This window comes from Phyllostomus hastatus, unplaced genomic scaffold (assembly GCF_019186645.2).
Source record: "Phyllostomus hastatus isolate PE091 unplaced genomic scaffold, TTU_PhHast_1.1 phas_contig_402, whole genome shotgun sequence".
Taxonomy (NCBI): Eukaryota; Metazoa; Chordata; class Mammalia; order Chiroptera; family Phyllostomidae; genus Phyllostomus; species Phyllostomus hastatus.
In genome coordinates this window covers 2,095,483-2,101,874 of record NW_025333873.1, presented here as the reverse complement: position 1 = coordinate 2,101,874, position 6,392 = coordinate 2,095,483, and the positions used below count along the sequence as shown (strand labels likewise).

General features: G+C 39.0%; 1 long non-coding RNA gene across 1 annotated transcript; it reads right to left on the bottom strand.

Annotated features, from left to right (window-relative positions):
* Positions 1 to 473: 473 nt before the first annotated feature.
* On the bottom strand, positions 474 to 3,493 carry LOC123822395. The gene is made up of 3 exons (XR_006786337.1): positions 3,417 to 3,493; positions 1,531 to 1,601; positions 474 to 610 (listed from the first exon to the last, which is right to left on the bottom strand). It is a non-coding gene; the product is annotated as an uncharacterized LOC123822395 (long non-coding RNA).
* Positions 3,494 to 6,392: the final 2,899 nt, after the last annotated feature.

The following is a 6,392-nucleotide window of genomic DNA, read 5'->3' as shown; positions in this document are numbered from 1 at the left end:
CTCCTCCAGTCAATTTATTGTGTGTGTGTGTCTTACTGATTTAACTCTCAGAAGGCAACCTCATTTTCTATTTCCAGGTTTCTTTGGAAGACACCACTACTGCTCCATTTACTGCCAACAAGGCATTTTTTGAGCTCTTTGTGGAAAAAAACCTTTAGCATAACTATTTTGATCATACTTTGCAACTTAAACACCTGAATTCAAAGACTAAAGCAGTTTTTCCTGATTTTATATTATAATAACTTATGAGACTGAGCTAATGAAGACAAACATTCAGTGAGGACTTTCAGTTTAACTCACCTTTTTTTTTTAACCACTATCAAATAGTCTTATGCAATAAACTCAGCACATCTCTAAAATCTGTGATCTATTTCCAGAGGAGGTGGATAAAAATATTTTTAAAGCAAAGAAATGCCCTGTTGGATGCCTCCAACAATAGAATCAGCCTCAGATCAGAAATATCTTTCCTCACTGTCGCCCTTTATTTCCTCCCCAAATCTTGCTCCGGTGTCAGGCACAGCTTTGGGCGCCGTAGACATAACAGTGAACACATGAGGTAATAGAAGATTCTCGCCCTAGTGGGGCTGACGTTCTAGTTGAGGGAGACAGGCTATAAGAAACAAACGAATAAATAAGAAAAATATCAGAAATTGTTAAGTGCTATACAGAGAATATAACTGAATAACGAAATAGTGACTGGTTTAGATGGGATTATCAGTGAAGGTTGCTATTTCAGCTGAGACGTGAGTGATAAGAAGCAGCCAATTACAAGAAGAAGGGGGTGAAGAACAGTGCAGGGAGAGAAGGCCAGGGACAAAGGCCCGAAAGGAGGAGCAGGCTTGGTGAGTGCGTGAAGAGCGAGAGGATTTATGGAGTGCGACTGGCAAGGAGGAAAGTGGCAGTAAGAAAAAGTCCTCCGGAGCATAGGATGTAGAAGGCTTGCAGGGGCGAACACCCTGAAATTTTTCTCATTCAGAGGGACCATGGAAACTGTAGCTGCTTTCCCCTGACTCATGTTTCTTGCTCTGTTTTTAAAATGTCTCATAAGGAAAAAGGGGTGTGTAATAATATGGGGTGGTTCCGTTTCCACACCACTGTCTCGGGCCCAGCTCATGCGTGTGTCTTTCCAGGTTTACCAGGTGATACTGTGTTCCAATCAGACACATGACATGTGAGAAGAATGAAAGGGTGAAGCTGTTGAAAATTCATCACCATGCCCCTCAATGGTTCAGAGGCTGCAGGTGTTTAAAAGCCAAGCATGGAAGGGTAGCACCCAGGGGAGTGACCTTATAAACTGTTTTATTAAACTTGACAAATTTACCCTGTCTGAGGGATGGGGGTGTCAGGATTCTGGATCTTAAAGGAAAGAGTAAATCAGGCTTCAAAATGTATGTTGGCCTGAGGTTGGCAGGTTCACAAACTCTTCGCTCTCAGTTCATTCAAGAGAGAGCTGGCTTTAGGGAACTGATTCATGTTAATCAGAGTTACAGTAGACTGATTATTAAAGTGCAGTGCCATTTTATTCGTTACCTGTGAGAGTTAGAACTCCTAGTTGAAATTCGTATCTGTTGGTCAGCACATGCTCTTCCTGGTAGGAAAATCTATTTGAGAAATCACATTAAAGCCAGAAGGTTAAATGTTAAATATGGGAGCTGAACAAATCAAGTTGCATGTTTTGAAGGGCTATTTTCATTAAGCAATGGCAGCCTGCTACAGTCTTTTCTTTACTATAGGGTCATACAGTCCCAAATGGGGAAATGATCTACTTACTCAGCTGGTCAGAGAAGGCTAGCCCTGGAGAAACGCTGGCACATTTTGACTCCCAGTCTCTCCTGCTTCTTGGTCTGGTCCACTGTTTCTCAAAGAGTGATCTAAAGTCTACCTGCAGTAAATTTGCCTTGGGTATTTATTACAAATCTAGTTTTCTAGGCCTTGTCCCATACTTCCGAGTCAGAATCTCTGGTCTTCGGCTGGGAATATTAATTTTACCTAGTTGTCTGGGGGACTGTAAGCACACTAAGGATTTGAAAAAACAATGCTAGCTGTTAAGCCATATAACTTCAGGCATGTTAGTTACTAAACTTCTCCAAGCCTCAGTTTATTTGTCTGTAAAACAGGGATAATAATAGGATCAAATGAGTCAAGATGTGTAAAGCCCTTAGAACCCCGTCTGGCACCAAGTAAGCCCTCAATACATGCTTGCTGTTGTTATTACCACCAATTAAAGTCATTCATCATCTCCATTGTCACCATTCATCCCACCACAGTCCTGTTTACTCGCAGATTTTTTTTTTAATGAAGTAAAGCCAAATGTATTGGTTACTATAGTAAGGGAGACCACACCCTTGACAAAATTAATAGTATCTCCCAGACTGTTTTTCATTGGGGACATTCAGGATTTCTGCTTGTCCCCAATGGGACAAGGTTTTCCAACCTCTTTTAAGGATGGAAAAGGGAGTACCCTGAGCCATTTCCAAATCATGCAACACGATGGATTTATTATTAGGAAGGTTTCTAATGGATCCACAGCATTTAACTTAAAAGTTTACCTTTGATCTCAGTGTTTGGCACATTATTGCCCTGTACTGAAAGGTGGGTTGCACCTCACTTTGGGGTCTCAAAGTTCTCTGTCTACTGACAATGGCAACATACAACGTGTTTAAACTCTTCTCCCTAAATGTTGTCACTTGACATGAATTGATCTCATATTTACACCTTCCGTTTAGAAATGAACAAATGTTCACAGAGTCCTCTCAACTTAGTATTGGCTGGGTGGCAGCGATTCTGATGAAATCTTGGAGGTTCCATGCTAGTACATTTGGAAGTAGAGTCTGCAAGTACAGCAGAACTTAGAATGGCACATTCCCGTCAACTCTCTCTTCATCTGAATTCTTCAGATTGGGTTAGAAGCATTCATTAAGCCTCCCAGCATCCCTGTGACACAGATAATTACACTACTCATTCCTGCATTTGAGGTGGGCACATTAAAGAAGGAAGAAGTCAAGTGAAGCTAACTCTTTTTTAAATTTAACCTTTATTATATGTTTTTTTCCATTACCATTTAGTCCCCATATAGCTCCCTGCCCCCAGCAATCACCACACGAAGTTAACTCTTCAGGTTAGGCTGAATCAGCAGCAAAACCACTCCAGGAATTTTTCATCATTGTCATGTAAATAGTTCTGCAACTGGTTTCTATAAGCTTCACATTGAAAATTGAGTTGTTGAAAGTGACTATATTTTTGCAAAACCAAAAATTAAGTCTAACCTGGTGAAGAAAAAAAGGGAGTTATATCCTGGGCTCAGCTAGGCTGTAGCTACTCTGACTTCCTCTATGTCCAATCTGCTTCCCCAGTGCTGGACCTGTTTACCTTCTAACAAATACGAATTCTTGTTCCTCCCTCTCATTTCCACTTACCAGTAAACTGTGAGTCCACACTCTGCTGTTGATCTGCAGTAGGGGAAGCAGTCTGAGTTACTCATGACACGTATGGCTTACACAGCCTACTGAGAGCCACGCCTACCAGGCCGCCTGGCTCCACCCACTTCACTCACCTGCTGGTGTCTGCCAAATGGAGCCCAGCTCCCAGGCCATCATCAGTGGCAAGGCTCTGAGCTATTATTTATTTAGCTGGGTCCAGGTCTCGGCTGGATAGGTAGCTAAGATTCAGCTCTAGCTTTGAAAAATAATAACTTCTATTTTTTTTGTTACAATGAAACATGTCTTCATTTTACTCTTTTTGAAAAATATAGCTGAGCAAAAGGTGAGAGAACTAAAACACATAGCAAAAAGAAAATGAAAACTTCCTATAATACTCCTTATTGATGTATAATATATATAGTAAAAGCATACTTATCTTAAATTATTTTAATATGTTATACAGGTATAATGTATACTTATTTAATTAACCAAAACCTTGGTCAACATGAAGAACACTCTAGCACTACAGAAAGTTCTTACTCGCTCCTTCCCAGTCAACATCCCTACACCCCAGAGGTAAATTCTATTTTGATTTTGATCACTTTTGATTAGTTTTATCCACTTTTGAATTTCACATAAGGGGAATCATATGATATATGCTTTTTATGTCTTCCTTTTTTCACTCATAATGTCTGTGACATTCACCCATGTGTTACATGTAGCAGTAAATTGGCTTTTTGTTTGTTTGTTTGTTTTTGCTGTGTAAAATTCTGCCATGTAAATATACTACAATTCATCAATTCCTCTGTTGAGGGACATTTAGCTTGTTTCCAAATTTTGGTTATTAAAAGAAAACCTGCCATAAACATGTTGTCTGTCATTTAGTGGTCATACACACCCATTCCTCTGGGTATACAAGTAGGAGCGGAATTGCCAAGTCATAGGGGAGGCTTGGAGCTGGCTTTCAGGGATGTGAGTTTTCCAAACTGGTTGCATCACTATACATTCCCATCAGCAATGCGTAAAAGTGTCATTACACGGTGGGGCAGAAGTAGGTTTACAGTTGTTTGTATGGAAGATAATACAATAATTAACACATAATAATATAAGAACAAACTCTGTGTTTCATGTATGTACAAGTATTAACTTACTTTTTCTCAACCCTGTTATATATCCTCTCCAACACTTGATATTTTCATTCTTTTCACTTTTAGCCATTCTGTAGAGTGTGAGTTGGTATCTCATTGTGGTTTTCATTTGCATTTCCCTGGTGACTAATGATGTTGAACACTTTTTCAAACACATATTGGACATTGGGCATTTTTTTTTTGTAAAATGCTTTTTCAAATTTTTGCCCATTTTTCAATTGGGTTGTTTGCTTTTTTCTTATTGGTTTATAGGATTCCAGTTCTTGTTAGATATATAAGGTCTGTCCAGAAAAAGCACAGCCATTGTCAATATAACAAGAATGGTTTGTGTGACATCGATGTAACCCAGCAGCCAAGGAGAGTGGACTGGAATGTGCATGTGTGAACAATGATGGCTTCACTGTACTAGTCAGTGGGGGCGGTAGACACCATTGAGTGAGCGGGTGTACTGTGTGGCTGTCACATACAAAGTGACTGAGCGAGTAGAAAAACAAATCTGCATCAAATTTTGCACTAAGCTTGAACATTCCTTTACAGAAACTATTCATATGATTCAGAAGGCCACAGCTATGGGCAGCTGGTGATTGGCACCTTCATCACAACAATTCACCCATTCGTGAACCTGTATTGTGCAGAGTATTTTTGTGAAACATCAAATCACCCAGGTGACTCACCACACTACACCCAGATTTGGCATCCTGCAACTTCTGCCTCTTCCCAAAACTAAACTCACCTTTGAAAGGAAAGAGATTTCAGACTGCAATGAGATTTAAGAAAATATGACAGGGCAGCTGATGGCGATTAGAAGAACTGTGTGAGGTCCCAAGGTGCCTACTTTGAAGGGGACTGAAGCATCATTGTCCTGTGTACAATGTTTCCTGTATCTTGTATCTTCTTCAATAATATCTCTATGTTTCATATTACATGGCTGGATACCTCCTGGACAGACCCCATGTACTCTTACATATTCTCTCAGTCTGTGACTTGTCCCTTCACAAAACTTCTTAATTTTAATAAAGTTCAATTTATCAATCTGTCTTTCATGCTTAACTTTTTGTATCTGTTTATCTCTTTTGCTTTCTATCTCACCATTCTCAAACATTCATCAGACACAAACACACATACACCCCCAATACGCAGTCAGCAGAAGGTGTTAAACAAATGTTTCTTCTCATGCTCTGAGTAGTTTAGACATTGCATTTACATGTCTCATGGCTTAAGCGAATCCCATTGTATAAGGGATATCTGAGATATTTTTAAAAGCCAGAAAACATTCTGTTCACCCCAGCTACAGGAGAAATTTTTCTTTAGCTACTAAAAATGACAACTTGGCATTAAGTAAGTCAGATGCCTCATTTAGACCCTCAGAGTCCTTATCTAAAAATGATAAAGACTAGAACACTACAGTTCCTCCGAGCTCTACCATGCTACTATTTTACTGAATGGATAAAGTAGATACATACAAATAAACATCAGAACATAAAATATGTATTTAAGTAAAAACACAGAATGAAGGAAGAGACATGTGCTAAACATAAACAAGATCTTTCATTCTAAAATATATTGATATAAATGGATACAAATGTATAGATTCAAATACGTATGGTTAAGATTCAATTATAGTCCCTAAGTAATCAAGGAAAATGAACCAAAAGTTTGCACATTTGATTACAAATGTAGTAAATCACCATCTGAAAAATTGAAGAGGCTCATTAAAAACACAAATTAAAATGACATTAATGATCGCTTCTCGGCCTTTTGGCTAAGATCAAGTATAAAATGACATTAATGTAGTGATTTTCAACTGGTGTGCCACAGCACACTG